The 14,862-nt window shown below is 50.6% G+C and overlaps 10 non-coding genes across 10 annotated transcripts; all 10 read right to left on the bottom strand.

Annotated features, from left to right (window-relative positions):
• Positions 1-34: 34 nt before the first annotated feature.
• On the bottom strand, positions 35-116 carry Trnal-aag. Its single transcript has one exon. It is a non-coding gene; the product is annotated as a tRNA-Leu (tRNA).
• A 734-nt stretch (positions 117-850) lies between these two features.
• Trnae-cuc lies at positions 851-922 on the bottom strand. The gene has a single exon. It is a non-coding gene; the product is annotated as a tRNA-Glu (tRNA).
• A 266-nt stretch (positions 923-1,188) lies between these two features.
• On the bottom strand, positions 1,189-1,270 carry Trnal-cag. The gene has a single exon. It is a non-coding gene; the product is annotated as a tRNA-Leu (tRNA).
• An 80-nt stretch (positions 1,271-1,350) lies between these two features.
• Trnal-aag lies at positions 1,351-1,432 on the bottom strand. The gene has a single exon. It is a non-coding gene; the product is annotated as a tRNA-Leu (tRNA).
• Positions 1,433-2,166: 734 nt separating this feature from the next.
• Positions 2,167-2,238, bottom strand: Trnae-cuc. Its single transcript has one exon. It is a non-coding gene; the product is annotated as a tRNA-Glu (tRNA).
• A 266-nt stretch (positions 2,239-2,504) lies between these two features.
• On the bottom strand, positions 2,505-2,586 carry Trnal-cag. The gene has a single exon. It is a non-coding gene; the product is annotated as a tRNA-Leu (tRNA).
• Positions 2,587-2,666: 80 nt separating this feature from the next.
• Positions 2,667-2,748, bottom strand: Trnal-aag. Its single transcript has one exon. It is a non-coding gene; the product is annotated as a tRNA-Leu (tRNA).
• Positions 2,749-3,482: 734 nt separating this feature from the next.
• Trnae-cuc lies at positions 3,483-3,554 on the bottom strand. Its single transcript has one exon. It is a non-coding gene; the product is annotated as a tRNA-Glu (tRNA).
• A 266-nt stretch (positions 3,555-3,820) lies between these two features.
• Positions 3,821-3,902, bottom strand: Trnal-cag. The gene has a single exon. It is a non-coding gene; the product is annotated as a tRNA-Leu (tRNA).
• A 5,895-nt stretch (positions 3,903-9,797) lies between these two features.
• Positions 9,798-9,913, bottom strand: Trnal-caa. The gene is made up of 2 exons: positions 9,876-9,913; positions 9,798-9,843 (listed from the first exon to the last, which is right to left on the bottom strand). It is a non-coding gene; the product is annotated as a tRNA-Leu (tRNA).
• Between the last annotated feature and the right edge of the window lie 4,949 nt (positions 9,914-14,862).

The raw sequence follows: 14,862 nt of genomic DNA, 5'->3' as shown, positions 1-14,862 counted from the left end.
ACACCGCAATGGCACAAAAACGAGAAGTAAAAATTGGCAGCGGTGGGATTCGAACCCACGCCTCCGAAGAGACTGGTGCCTTAAACCAGCGCCTTAGACCGCTCGGCCACGCTACCTACACCAGTGTTCCTGGCATTTGTAGAATGCAGTGCACGACACAGCTTCCTGATCTGCTGCGACTGGTTGCTCGAACATCGCACCTCGAACGACTGCCCTTTTCGAATAGAGATTAACTACACAGGCAGCTGCCAGCGCCCTGGTGCGGCGGCATCGCGTGTTTATAAGGAATCGGTAGTGCCACCTGCAGCCTGAGGAACATGAGCACAAAATCAGGAGGGCACCGTGATTTCAATCACTGGGTCACTATCGTCATTGCAGCGACAGCAAGGCAGAACTTTAAAAAGTGCCGTGACCCGGATTCGAGCCTGGGTTGTTGCGGCCACAACGCAATGTCCTGACCACTAGACGATCACGGCCACGGAGCCACCGCGGAATTCAACTCTCGCGACTGCAAGTGGCTGTGCACAGCAAAGCTCGGCCGACTGTGTCTCGCAACAGCTGTGTCAGACGCGGTCTCCATTATATGTATACTGGCAAACGAACGTGCCCGCGCTGATGGACACTGAGCAGAGTGGTTAGCTGCATTCAACCCCCGTGGCAATGTCTTGCAGTCCTCCAAGTCTGTTGACCGCAGGTATGTGCCCGGATAAGAGGTGGACAGATGTCGCATCTCTCTCGCCGTCACTTGTGGCCGCGAATCATATTTTACGTAGTTTTCTGCAAGCGTCAGCGGAGCGTCAGTCGAGCTAAGTCGGGACAAGTCGCATAAGAGGAGCAATAAAATGTGCATTTCCGGTACCGGGAATCGAACCCAGGCCTCCTGGGCGAGAGCCAGGTATCCCAGCCACTAGACGACACCGGATAACGACACAAGCACTCCTCCAACAAACACGGCGAGCGCCCACCCGCTACTTGACGACAACTGCAAAAATTAACGTTTCCACTTCGTAGAACGGCATGCTCGGGACGCATCTCGTGGAGACGAACGCCAGCAATCATGAGACCAAACTGCGCCGGTGAATCCTGTTGTTACACCACGCACCACTGTGCTACGACAGTTTAAGAAACCGACGCTGCGCTTTTTCCTTCGCGGGAAATCAGTGCTCCTGTTTTCGAGACAGAAAACGTTGGCAGCGGTGGGATTCGAACCCACGCCTCCGAAGAGACTGGTGCCTGAAACCAGCGCCTTAGACCGCTCGGCCACGCTACCTACGCGACGCGGCGGTCACAGGAGCTGCGTTGTACCCCACGAGAACACACCGCAATGGCACAAAAACGAGAAGTAAAAATTGGCAGCGGTGGGATTCGAACCCACGCCTCCGAAGAGACTGGTGCCTTAAACCAGCGCCTTAGACCGCTCGGCCACGCTACCTACACCAGTGTTCCTGGCATTTGTAGAATGCAGTGCACGACACAGCTTCCTGATCTGCTGCGACTGGTTGCTCGAACATCGCACCTCGAACGACTGCCCTTTTCGAATAGAGATTAACTACACAGGCAGCTGCCAGCGCCCTGGTGCGGCGGCATCGCGTGTTTATAAGGAATCGGTAGTGCCACCTGCAGCCTGAGGAACATGAGCACAAAATCAGGAGGGCACCGTGATTTCAATCACTGGGTCACTATCGTCATTGCAGCGACAGCAAGGCAGAACTTTAAAAAGTGCCGTGACCCGGATTCGAGCCTGGGTTGTTGCGGCCACAACGCAATGTCCTGACCACTAGACGATCACGGCCACGGAGCCACCGCGGAATTCAACTCTCGCGACTGCAAGTGGCTGTGCACAGCAAAGCTCGGCCGACTGTGTCTCGCAACAGCTGTGTCAGACGCGGTCTCCATTATATGTATACTGGCAAACGAACGTGCCCGCGCTGATGGACACTGAGCAGAGTGGTTAGCTGCATTCAACCCCCGTGGCAATGTCTTGCAGTCCTCCAAGTCTGTTGACCGCAGGTATGTGCCCGGATAAGAGGTGGACAGATGTCGCATCTCTCTCGCCGTCACTTGTGGCCGCGAATCATATTTTACGTAGTTTTCTGCAAGCGTCAGCGGAGCGTCAGTCGAGCTAAGTCGGGACAAGTCGCATAAGAGGAGCAATAAAATGTGCATTTCCGGTACCGGGAATCGAACCCAGGCCTCCTGGGCGAGAGCCAGGTATCCCAGCCACTAGACGACACCGGATAACGACACAAGCACTCCTCCAACAAACACGGCGAGCGCCCACCCGCTACTTGACGACAACTGCAAAAATTAACGTTTCCACTTCGTAGAACGGCATGCTCGGGACGCATCTCGTGGAGACGAACGCCAGCAATCATGAGACCAAACTGCGCCGGTGAATCCTGTTGTTACACCACGCACCACTGTGCTACGACAGTTTAAGAAACCGACGCTGCGCTTTTTCCTTCGCGGGAAATCAGTGCTCCTGTTTTCGAGACAGAAAACGTTGGCAGCGGTGGGATTCGAACCCACGCCTCCGAAGAGACTGGTGCCTGAAACCAGCGCCTTAGACCGCTCGGTCACGCTACCTACGCGACGCGGCGGTCACAGGAGCTGCGTTGTACCCCACGAGAACACACCGCAATGGCACAAAAACGAGAAGTAAAAATTGGCAGCGGTAGGATTCGAACCCACGCCTCCGAAGAGACTGGTGCCTTAAACCAGCGCCTTAGACCGCTCGGCCACGCTACCTACACCAGTGTTCCTGGCATTTGTAGAATGCAGTGCACGACACAGCTTCCTGATCTGCTGCGACTGGTTGCTCGAACATCGCACCTCGAACGACTGCCCTTTTCGAATAGAGATTAACTACACAGGCAGCTGCCAGCGCCCTGGTGCGGCGGCATCGCGTGTTTATAAGGAATCGGTAGTGCCACCTGCAGCCTGAGGAACATGAGCACAAAATCAGGAGGGCACCGTGATTTCAATCACTGGGTCACTATCGTCATTGCAGCGACAGCAAGGCAGAACTTTAAAAAGTGCCGTGACCCGGATTCGAGCCTGGGTTGTTGCGGCCACAACGCAATGTCCTGACCACTAGACGATCACGGCCACGGAGCCACCGCGGAATTCAACTCTCGCGACTGCAAGTGGCTGTGCACAGCAAAGCTCGGCCGACTGTGTCTCGCAACAGCTGTGTCAGACGCGGTCTCCATTATATGTATACTGGCAAACGAACGTGCCCGCGCTGATGGACACTGAGCAGAGTGGTTAGCTGCATTCAACCCCCGTGGCAATGTCTTGCAGTCCTCCAAGTCTGTTGACCGCAGGTATGTGCCCGGATAAGAGGTGGACAGATGTCGCATCTCTCTCGCCGTCACTTGTGGCCGCGAATCATATTTTACGTAGTTTTCTGCAAGCGTCAGCGGAGCGTCAGTCGAGCTAAGTCGGGACAAGTCGCATAAGAGGAGCAATAAAATGTGCATTTCCGGTACCGGGAATCGAACCCAGGCCTCCTGGGCGAGAGCCAGGTATCCCAGCCACTAGACGACACCGGATAACGACACAAGCACTCCTCCAACAAACACGGCGAGCGCCCACCCGCTACTTGACGACAACTGCAAAAATTAACGTTTCCACTTCGTAGAACGGCATGCTCGGGACGCATCTCGTGGAGACGAACGCCAGCAATCATGAGACCAAACTTCGCCGGTGAATCCTGTTGTTACACCACGCACCACTGTGCTACGACAGTTTAAGAAACCGACGCTGCGCTTTTTCCTTCGCGGGAAATCAGTGCTCCTGTTTTCGAGACAGAAAACGTTGGCAGCGGTGGGATTCGAACCCACGCCTCCGAAGAGACTGGTGCCTGAAACCAGCGCCTTAGACCGCTCGGCCACGCTACCTACGCGACGCGGCGGTCACAGGAGCTGCGTTGTACCCCACGAGAACACACCGCAATGGCACAAAAACGAGAAGTAAAAATTGGCAGCGGTGGGATTCGAACCCACGCCTCCGAAGAGATTTCAAGTCAGACGCCTTAACCACTTTTTTTTTCTTTTTTTTTTTTTTTTTTATTTTTTTATTTTTTTTATGAGTGTCTTCGCAGAGAGTATATCCTTCGACTGTAGTACAGGGATGACGAATTGTTGTAACAGATGTCCCACTTGTCCATGTTCTATGGCATCCCAAGGACGACGTGAAGAAAATGTTGAAATGTTGACTGATACCGGTGACCATATTGGCTGGTTGTGCGCCAGTGTTGTGTTGAGAGATAGACTTGAAAATCTAAGACATTATGGGCACTGCCGGACAGAATATAGTTGATAAAATGTCCCACGAGCCATAGGTAACTGTTATGTTTGGCAGCTGGGAAAAGTCGGAAATCTGGGCGCAGAATGTCTTGGATCTGAATCGCATGAGGCGCAGTCCGGTTAAGCACAGCGAGTTTTTTGCGCGTCCAGTTCCAGATGTGCACTTGGTCCTTGCAGACAAACAGATGAGCAATAGTCGCCACCACGTGGCACAAGCCGCAGTAGGGACTCGGTTCAAGATTAATCCTGTGTCGCTTTTCTTGCGTCGGTACAGTTTCAGTGACCACGTCATACCATTTGGAGCGAACATCTGTCGGAAGTGTCGGATTATGAATGTTAGTCCAAACGAGGGACCAATTGCAAGCCGGATACTTCTTTTCCAAGGGGCCAGGCAGTGACGGCCGAAGTAAGTGGCGGTACAGTTGAACTGTCGGCTTCTTGAAAAGCTCGTCGTCGAGATAGCTACTTTCAAGATAATACAGTGCTATATGCTGAAAGTGCGGGCTGACGCGGCCAATGTCCACAGGCGGAGATAAGTTGGGAGGGCGGAACAGCTGATAGAGCCGCTTCGTGACGGTGTCTTCGCTGGCGGTGAGTATACGCCATGAGCGTTTCAGATACAGAGCCAAGGCGTGAATGCCGGGGTTTTTCAAGCCGAGGCCTCCCATATCGCATGGCAAAGCTGTCGTGGTGAAGGAAACCTTAAAAATATTGAGCTTCCAGACGTACCAGGCGGCCGCCGCTAGAAGTGATCTTGCTACTGTGGTTGGCATGGGTAGGACGGCGGCAACAAACTGTAATTTGGAGAGGGCATAAGAATTGACGAAAAAGGCTCGCTGCAAACGATCGAGGTGTCGCATATTTTGGTCACGCAGGAGTGCTTTTATCGCCTGAATTTTGGGTATCCAATTTTTGTGAGACATGTCCAGTGGCCGGGCCGTGACGTAGAGACCAAGGTGTTTTCTAGTCTGTACACAGGGCAGCCAAGCGTCGCCCGTGAGCGGTCGTTCCTGACCAAGCGTTAAGACGGCGGATTTATTGACGTTTAACATTGCACCACTATCGCTTTGGAATTCCTCAAGAATGCGCTTCGCTGCGGTGACATCGCGAACGTCATTAAGGAGCACGCTGACATCGTCGGCGTATGCTTGGACCACAGACTTGACACCATAAAACTGGAATCCAGGTAGGCTATGATGTAGGCGGCGCAACAAGGGTTCCATGAGGATCGCATAAAGCGTCGTTGAGAGAGGGCAGCCTTGCTTGATACCCCGTGAGAGCTGGATGTACTCCGTCAATGTATTATTGATCAGGAACCGTGTACGGGTACCACGGATACAGTTGTTGATGAGGTGGATAAAATTAAGACTGAAGCCCATAGTTTCCATCACGCTACTGAGATAACGATAGTCAGCCCGATCGTAAGCCTTGTCAAAATCGAGAAATGCTATGGCCATAGGAGTGTGGGTGGCCCAGGTGAGGGAGACGAGATCCCGATACAGCGCCAAAATGGTGGACAATGAGCGACCACGTATCGCACTCATTTGGTATGGTCCCAGAAGATCGGGTAACAGCTGCCGTAATCGGGCATTGAGGGCGCGCGTCAGAAGTTTAAAGTCCGCATTGAGCAAAGTAATGGGCCGCAGATCTTTGGTGGTGAGCGGCGTCGGCGTCTTAGGTAGTAAAACAGTTAACCCCTCTGTGAAGGCTTGGGGCAGAGCAATCCCACGTAGTATTTCATTGTACATCTCCGTGAGTCCGTCCCCTAATATAGGCCAATATTTGACGTAAAACTCGACAGAGAGCCCGTCCGCGCCCGGAGATTTATTTCGTGGTGCGGCAAGCAGGGCATCCTTTAGTTCGTCGTTGGTAAAGGGAGCGAGCAAGTCCCGATTGTGGTCGTCGGTAATGCGGTACGGTGGGTGTCCAGAGTGATACCATTCTCGCACTTTCTCATGCGGTACACCCGCACGGGTGTAAAGTGCGGCAAAGTGGTTGGCAACATGGTTTTTGATGTCGCGGTGTTGGGTATAAAAAGCACCGTCGGCATCTTGCAACTTATGAATAAGTTTCCTGCGCGCCGCATGTAACTGTTGGACGATATGGTGAACAGACGTCTGCTGTTGCGGCAAGTTGGTGAAGTCACGTGCACGAATCTGGTGGCCGATAGCGTTCCGTCCCATCAAGGATGTAATTTTCGCTTGGAGTCTGCGTACGTGCGTGATGTTATTAGGCACCTGATGATAATCCCGGTACAATTCTCGCAGGGCGCAGAAATAGAATTCAGTGATTTCCTTCTCACCGCGTGCGCGAATCCTGGCGTGGTGCCTGAGGCAAGTAATGAGTTTCCTCTTTGCATAAAGCGTCCACCAATCAATCCACGTGGGGTACGTGGGTCTGCGTGATGTTACGGAATGCCAAACCGACCGTATCTCACGCTCTAAAGTGGCGTCTTGTAAGAGGCGACAGTTGAGTTGCCATCGTCCGAAGCCTCTGTAAACCTTCTGCGGCGAGTGATTTAAGACGGTGTGGTAAGCGATATGGTCACTGAAATTAACGGGCCAATATTCGCAAGTTCCCACGTCGGCTAAAAGATCGCGGTGCACATATATGCGATCTAACCTGCTGGAAGACGTCGGCGTAAAGTGAGTAAAGGCAACATCATCTGGGTGTAAGGTCTCCCACGTGTCGACTAACTGCAATTCTGTGACCAGTGTCCGCAGTTCCTGACTGAAGTTAAAATTCGGCGTTTGATCGGAGCGGCGCAAAACGCAGTTAAAGTCACCACCCATAATAATACGCAGACGCAAGTCGGTGATTAAAGGCGCTATCTCTCCAGTATAAAACTCCTTCCTCGCCGCTCGCGCGCTGGAACCGGAAGGAGCGTACACATTAAGAAGGAGTACATCATGGAACTGGGCGGCAATGCCCCGTCCTGTAGGTAACATGGACAAACAAGAACATTCAATGCCTTCCCGATACAGAATGATGGTACCGGCCTCCGTTCCTATATTGACAATGGCGTCATAACCGGGGACATCGGCTAGGAGTGGAGTCATGGCTTCCTGTACGAACAGAATATCTATATCAGCGGCCCGTAAATACTGTCGAAGGCTGTGGATTTTTGCTTGAGAGACAATGCGGTTTACATTCAGAGTAGAAATCTTATAGGATTGTCGTGAACGGAGCGATATGGGACGACTGGTCATCTGCAGATGGAAACAGGTAAGATTTTTATCCCTTCAGCAGTCGTCCGCTTCGGAGGTCGAATAAGTCTAGACGTCGCCGTCCGTGGAAGCTGCATTGCGCCGGGGCGTAAGCAGCGTATCACCAGTTGCCATCGGTTTGTCACGGTCGGGAGTGCCGGCCATATCTTCAGTGTCATCCGCCCAATTGACAACAGACACAGCCGTTGTCGCGCCTGCTGTGGCGGTTCCGGAACCGCATAGCGGGCCGTCACCCTGCGCATCCGGCACTTGCTCCGTCCGCGGTGGTGCACAAGTCTCTGCCCTCCCCGTGTCAAGGTTGGAGACATCATCGTCAATAGTCATGGGTGAGGCCAACGACGGAAGACAATCGTCGGTCCCCGAAGTGTCATCGCAGATCATGCGGCCTGCTTGTTTGGCCTTTTCACGCAAGAGGGGCGCCGATTGGGCTGCCTCAGGACGAGCGATCCGACGTTTCTTGTGTTTTTTCGGGGAGGACCTACCGACGGAGACTTCCGCATTCTCTAAAGGAAGAGGAAGAGTCCCTGTCTCTTGCCGTCTGTCAATATCGGTAGTAGCAGCCTCTACGCCGTCGACCCGAGCTGCCTCACGTGAGGCGTCACGGGGCACCGCGTCTAGTAAGCCAGTGGCCGGCACAGCTTCCTGAGTGGTAGATATTTCCATAGGTACATCTCCGTCATTCGTAATATCGGCCACACGAAGTCCCACGTCCACAGCCGGCGCCGTGGGTGTATTTGCACGGACCGCCGCTACATAAGTAGTCGGTAATATTGTCGGTTGCGTGGGAGTGGCTAGTTCACCCGCAGGCAGCTGTGTTACACGTCGTTGGATGCACTGTGCTCGGACGTGTCCTGTGGAATTACAGCCGGAACATGTACGGGGCTGTCCCTCATACATGATTATCGCCCTGTATCCACAAATCGTTAGGTAGGATGGAATATGCCGTTGCAATTCGATCTTAATTTGCCGCACACCATTCAAGACAGGATACTTATGGAACGAGGCCCACTTTTCGGCAACGTTACTGATAATTTTGCCGTAGGACTGAAGAGAAGCATTAATTTGTTCGGCCGTGATTTCAAAAGGCAACTCGAAAATCCTGACGGTGCGAATACCAAGACCAGCGTGGACAACAGTCACCTCACCAACATTCCCGTCACTGTGTCGAAATTTATAGGTACCGCCACATGACTCGATGATTTTGTCGCACAATTCTGGGTCACGCAATTTGATATAAACTGTGCTACTAACAATAGACAAATGGATACCAATGATATCGGTGGGGGGTAATTTTACGTCTTCATCAAGAAATCGTTCGACTTCGTAATACTTCGGTCGAGAGAAACTGCCATCAAACATAAACTTCAAAGTGTCTTTTCGCTCTGGGTGATCCATGTTAGGTTCTAGTCGTTAACAACAAGATGTAATGCGCGCCGCAACGGCCCTCGACTCACCACGTGCCGCACCGCAAGCCGCAGCTGAGCACGTAAACAACGCTCCAGGCACGTCCGACTGGCACGACGGCCGCGCCTCGACTCTACCGCTCGGCCATCCTGACACTTGATTTGATGCTCCTCGTTTGTTCTATTAGAGAACTTACAGTTGATGTAATTGTCGCATCCACGTTGCCACAGTACACCGGCATGAGTTCTGCACCCGTTACACGTTCGCCAGGTGCAGCCGCACAAATATAGCGCAGAATGTACCACCAAAAGAGTTTCTCAAATCCGTATAATCACGGCACTCAATACATTTTGTTCGAAACTAAGTCGTCTGTTACAGACATCAGAGATTAGACAGAATGCAGAGGTCTATCTGTCGAATAATATCTCAAGTTTTGGTCACGTTGTAATCTCCATAAAGTAATATTTTGAGTATATGAATTTATTTCGAGCTCTCTGTATTTCATCAGCGACTGTTATTGTACAGAGGATGTACTGGTCAGCCTGCACTGTTTCCTCACACTGTCGTTAGCACTCTGCATCTCCAGACAAGAGTCGTTTTTATACCACAAGTGTCCCTTTTGACGTGTTTGCGGCTGTGGCGCGGAAGTAACCTCACGAGGGAACGTCGTATTTACAACCAACACTCTCTGTTTGTAGCTCACACTACCGAAGAAACAGTTTGGTTGCCGTAGGTGCGCTTGTGTTTGATACAAATTTTTGGTTTCACTTAGGAGAACACGGCCAGAATCGTGCTGTTGCACTTTACAAAGGATCTCAACGATACACAGGGTGCTCCAGAGAAGCGACAAAATCTGTGTCAGGAGTGGGATTCGAACCCACGCCCTCATTCGAGGACCAGAAGGCTCTAGCTGCTACTGCAGCCAAGGTTTTTCCTTGAGTCTGGCGCCTTAGACCGCTCGGCCATCCTGACACTCGATTTGATGCTCCTCGTTTGTTCTATTAGAGAACTTACAGTTGATGTAATTGTCGCATCCACGTTGCCACAGTACACCGGCATGAGTTCTGCACCCGTTACACGTTCGCCAGGTGCAGCCGCACAAATATAGCGCAGAATGTACCACCAAAAGAGTTTCTCAAATCCGTATAATCACGGCACTCAATACATTTTGTTCGAAACTAAGTCGTCTGTTACAGACATCAGAGATTAGACAGAATGCAGAGGTCTATCTGTCGAATAATATCTCAAGTTTTGGTCACGTTGTAATCTCCATAAAGTAATATTTTGAGTATATGAATTTATTTCGAGCTCTCTGTATTTCATCAGCGACTGTTATTGTACAGAGGATGTACTGGTCAGCCTGCACTGTTTCCTCACACTGTCGTTAGCACTCTGCATCTCCAGACAAGAGTCGTTTTTATACCACAAGTGTCCCTTTTGACGTGTTTGCGGCTGTGGCGCGGAAGTAACCTCACGAGGGAACGTCGTATTTACAACCAACACTCTCTGTTTGTAGCTCACACTACCGAAGAAACAGTTTGGTTGCCGTAGGTGCGCTTGTGTTTGATACAAATTTTTGGTTTCACTTAGGAGAACACGGCCAGAATCGTGCTGTTGCACTTTACAAAGGATCTCAACGATACACAGGGTGCTCCAGAGAAGCGACAAAATCTGTGTCAGGAGTGGGATTCGAACCCACGCCCTCATTCGAGGACCAGAAGGCTCTAGCTGCTACTGCAGCCAAGGTTTTTCCTTGAGTCTGGCGCCTTAGACCGCTTTTTTTTTTTTTTTTTTTTTTTTTTTTTTTTTCTGTTCCCGCGTAATTTACTTGTTTTCCCGCATGTACGAAATTAGTAATTTTGAAATATTTAAAATGCATTGTCAGATGTGGGGTTCGAACCCACGCTCCCCTTAGGGAACCAGAGCTTAAATCTGGCGCCTTAGACCGCTTTTTTTTTTTTTTTTTTTTTTTTTTTTTTTTTTTTTTTTTTTTTCTTTAGTCCGGGATTTGAACCCGGGACCTCCTGCACCCTAAGCAGGAATCATACCCCCCTTTTTTTTTTTTTTTTTTTTTTTTTTTTTTTTTTTTTTTGATTACAGTCGAATGCTCTACGACTTTTTTTTTTTTCTTTTTTTTGCTTTGTTTGAAAATTTTTAAATGTTTTTTTTTTGTTCCTTATCGTTTTTCGTTTGTTTTGACAAATTTTCCAAATGATTTTTTTTTGTTCCTTAATCTTTAATCTCTTAGTTCGTTGTATTGTGGTTAGTCGTTTGTCTTCTGTCCATCTTCGTTGTTCGTTTTCTTTCTTCGGGTTTGCATTTTTGTTGATTCAAACACACCAAATTATGTATATTGTCGAAAGAACTGCTACTGGGAAGGAAATATTCGTGAAATTCAGGCGTTGTCATATGCATCATACCCAGGAGACAAATGAGTGTCGTCGCAGAGAGTATATCCTTCGACTGTAGTACAGGGATGACGAATTGTTGTAACAGATGTCCCACTTGTCCATGTTCTATGGCATCCCAAGGACGACGTGAAGAAAATGTTGAAATGTTGACTGATACCGGGGACCATATTGGCTGGTTGTGCGCCAGTGTTGTGTTGAGAGATAGACTTGAAAATCTAAGACATTAGGGGCACTGCCGGACAGAATATAGTTGATAAAATGTCCCACGAGCCATAGGTAACTGTTATGTTTGGCAGCTGGGAAAAGTCGGAAATCTGGGCGCAGAATGTCGTGGATCTGAATCGCATGAGGCGCAGTCCGGTTAAGCACAGCGAGTTTTTTGCGCGTCCAGTTCCAGATGTGCACTTGGTCCTTGCAGACAAACAGATGAGCAATAGTCGCCACCACGTGGCACAAGCCGCAGTAGGGACTCGGTGCAAGATTAATCCTGTGGCGCTTTTCTTGCGTCGGTACAGTTTCAGTGACCACGTCATACCATTTGGAGCGAACATCTGTCAGAAGTGTCGGATTATGAATGTTAGTCCAAACGAGGGACCAATTGCAAGCCGGATACTTCTTTTCCAAGGGGCCAGGCAGTGACGGCCGAAGTAAGTGGCGGTACAGTTGAACTGTCGGCTTCTTGAAAAGCTCGTCGTCGAGATAGCTACTTTCAAGATAATACAGTGCTATATGCTGAAAGTGCGGGCTGACGCGGCCAATGTCCACAGGCGGAGATAAGTTGGGAGGGCGGAACAGCTGAAAGAGCCGCTTCGTGACGGTGTCTTCGCTGGCGGTGAGTATACGCCATGAGCGTTTCAGATACAGAGCCAAGGCGTGACGGCCGGGGTTTTTCAAGCCGAGGCCTCCCATATCGCATGGCAAAGCTGTCGTAGTGAAGGAAACCTTAAAAATATTGAGCTTCCAGACGTACCAGGCGGCCGCCGCTAGAAGTGATCTTGCTACTGTGGTTGGCATGGGTAGGACGGCGGCAACAAACTGTAATTTGGAGAGGGCATAAGAATTGACGAAAAAGGCTCGCTGCAAACGATCGAGGTGTCGCATATTTTGGTCACGCAGGAGTGCTTTTATCGCCTGAATTTTGGGTATCCAATTTTTGTGAGACATGTCCAGTGGCCGGGCCGTGACGTAGAGACCAAGGTGTTTTCTAGTCTGTACACAGGGCAGCCAAGCGTCGCCCGTGAGCGGTCGTTCCTGACCAAGCGTTAAGACGGCGGATTTATTGACGTTTAACATTGCACCACTATCGCTTTGGAATTCCTCAAGAATGCGCTTCGCTGCGGTGACATCGTGAACATCATTAAGGAGCACGCTGACATCGTCGGCGTATGCTTGGACCACAGACTTGACACCATAAAACTGGAATCCAGGTAGGCTATGATGTAGGCGGCGCAACAAGGGTTCCATGAGGATCGCATAAAGCGTCGTTGAGAGAGGGCAGCCTTGCTTGATACCCCGTGAGAGCTGGATGTACTCCGTCAATGTATTATTGATCAGGAACCGTGTACGGGTACCACGGATACAGTTGTTGATGAGGTGGATAAAATTAAGACTGAAGCCCATAGTTTCCATCACGCTACTGAGATAACGATAGTCAGCCCGATCGTAAGCCTTGTCAAAATCGAGAAATGCTATGGCCATTGGAGTGCGGGTGTCCCAGGTGAGGGAGACTAGATCCCGATACAGCGCCAAAATGGTGGACAGTGAGCGACCACGTATCGCACTCATTTGGTATGGTCCCAGAAGATCGGGTAACAGCTGCCGTAATCGGGCATTGAGGGCGCGCGTCAGAAGTTTAAAGTCCGCATTGAGCAAAGTAATGGGCCGCAGATCTTTGGTGGTGATCGGCGTCGGCGTCTTAGGTAGTAAAACAGTTAACCCCTCTGTGAAGGCTCGGGGCAGAGCAATCCCACGTAGTATTTCATTGTACATCTCCGTGAGTCCGTCCCCGAATATAGGCCAATATTTGACGTAAAACTCGACAGAGAGCCCGTCCGTGCCCGGAGATTTATTTCGTGGTGCGGCGAGCAGGGCATCCTTTAGTTCTTCGTTGGTAAAGGGAGCGAGCAAGTCCCGATTGTGGTCGTCGGTAATGCGGTACGGTGGGTGTCCAGAGTGATACCATTCTCGCACTTTCTCATGTGGTACATCCGCACGGGTGTAAAGTGCGGCAAAGTGGTTGGCAACATGGTTTTTGATGTCGCGGTGTTGGGTATAAAATGCACCGTCGGCATCTTGCAACTTATGAATAAGTTTCCTGCGCGCCGCATGTAACTGTTGGACGATATGGTGAACAGACGTCTGCTGTTGCGGCAAGTTGGTGAAGTCACGTGCACGAATCTGGTGGCCGATAGCGTTCCGTCCCATCAAGGATGTAATTTTCGCTTGGAGTCTACGTACGTGCGTGATGTTATTAGGCACCTGATGATAATCCCGGTACAATTCTCGCAGGGCGCAGAAATAGAATTCAGTGATTTCCTTCTCACCGCGCGCGCGAATCCTGGCGTGGTGTCTGAGGCAAGTAATGAGTTTCCTCTTTGCATAAAGCGTCCACCAATCAATCCACGTGGGGTACGTGGGTCCGCGTGATGTTACGGAATGCCAAACCGACCGTATCTCACGCTCTAAAGTGGCGTCTTGTAAGAGGCGACAGTTGAGTTGCCATCGTCCGAAGCCTCTGTAAACCTTCTGCGGCGAGTGATTTAAGACGGTGTGGTAAGCGATATGGTCACTGAAATTAACGGGCCAATATTCGCAAGTTCCCACGTCGGCTAAAAGACCGCGGTGCACATATATGCGATCTAACCTGCTGGAAGACGTCGGCGTAAAGTGTGTAAAGGCAACATCATCTGGGTGTAAGGTCTCCCACGTGTCGACTAACTGCAATTCTGTGACCAGTGTCAGCAGTTCCTGACTGAAGTTAAAATTCGGCGTTTGATCGGAGCGGCGCAAAACGCAGTTAAAGTCACCACCCATAATAATACGCAGACGCAAGTCGGTGATTAAAGGCGCTATCTCTCCAGTATAAAACTCCTTCCTCGCCGCTCGCGCGCTGGAACCGGAAGGAGAGTACACATTAAGAAGGAGTATATCATGGAACTGGGCGGCAATGCCCCGTCCTGTAGGTAACATGGACAAATAAGAACATTCAATGCCTTCCCGATACAGAATGATGGTACCGGCCTCCGTTCCTATATTGACAATGGCGTCATAACCGGGGACGTCGGCTAGGAGTGGAGTCATTGCTTCCTGTACGAACAGAATATCTGTATCAGCGGCCCGTAAGTACTGTCGAAGGCTGTGGATTTTTGCTTGAGAGACAATGCGGTTTACATTCCTAGTAGAAATCTTATAGGATTGTCGTGAACGGAGCGATATGGGACGACTGGTCATCTGCAGATGGAAACAGGTAAGATTTTTATCCCTTCAGCAGTCGTCCGCTTCGGAGGTCGA

Source organism: Schistocerca piceifrons, unplaced genomic scaffold, assembly GCF_021461385.2.
Source record: "Schistocerca piceifrons isolate TAMUIC-IGC-003096 unplaced genomic scaffold, iqSchPice1.1 HiC_scaffold_2420, whole genome shotgun sequence".
In the NCBI taxonomy this organism is placed as follows: domain Eukaryota; kingdom Metazoa; phylum Arthropoda; class Insecta; order Orthoptera; family Acrididae; genus Schistocerca; species Schistocerca piceifrons.
This window is presented reverse-complemented; position numbering and strand designations above follow the sequence as displayed.